Raw genomic sequence first — 773 nt, forward strand, 5'->3', positions numbered from 1 at the left:
GTCTTCATCAATTTCCATCCAGAATCAAAGGAGGGGGTCATCTAGTGGCTGGGGGTGATGAACCTGATGATGAAAGGGGGATTAATTGCACTACACCAGGGGCTAAAAAAGAGTATGTCTGATATGTCTAGAGAGCTGCTTAGACCTCCCATTTTGTTTGTTTGTTTGTTTGTTTGTTTTGAGATGAAGTCTCACTCTGTTGCCCAGGCTGGAGTGCAGTGGCGTGATCTCAGCTCACTGCAACCTCCACCTCCCAGGTTCAAGCAATTCTCCTGCCTCAGCCTCCTGAGTAGCTGGGATTACAGCCGCGGGCCACCATGCCCGGCTAATTTTTTGGTTTTTTTTAGTAGAGACGGGGTTTCACCATGCTGGCCAGGCTGGTCCCGAACTCCTGACCTTGTGATTTGCCTGCCTCAGTCTCCCAAAGTGCTGGCATTACAGGCAGGTGCCACTGCGCCTGGCCCCTCCCATGTTTTTCGATTACACTTAATGGAAAATTACAGCAACCCAATCCAGGCAGGATATCGAATGGTCCAGAATGTTCAGTAATGAAGGTTTGAGTCAACCTGCGAGGCCAAGCACCATGACTGGCTGACATACTATCTCAGGGCAAAGGGAATGAGAAACGGGTAGTGAAAGAAGGCAGTTATAAGTACCAGCTACAGCAATGTGAGGTGCTGCAGAAACCAGGACTGTAATACTAAATATCTTGGTGAGTTGTTAACTCATATCCCTCCTCAGGTGGAAGAAGAAACCAACAAACAAGAAAAGTG

Source organism: Pan troglodytes, chromosome X (genome assembly GCF_028858775.2).
Source record: "Pan troglodytes isolate AG18354 chromosome X, NHGRI_mPanTro3-v2.0_pri, whole genome shotgun sequence".
In the NCBI taxonomy this organism is placed as follows: Eukaryota; Metazoa; Chordata; class Mammalia; order Primates; family Hominidae; genus Pan; species Pan troglodytes.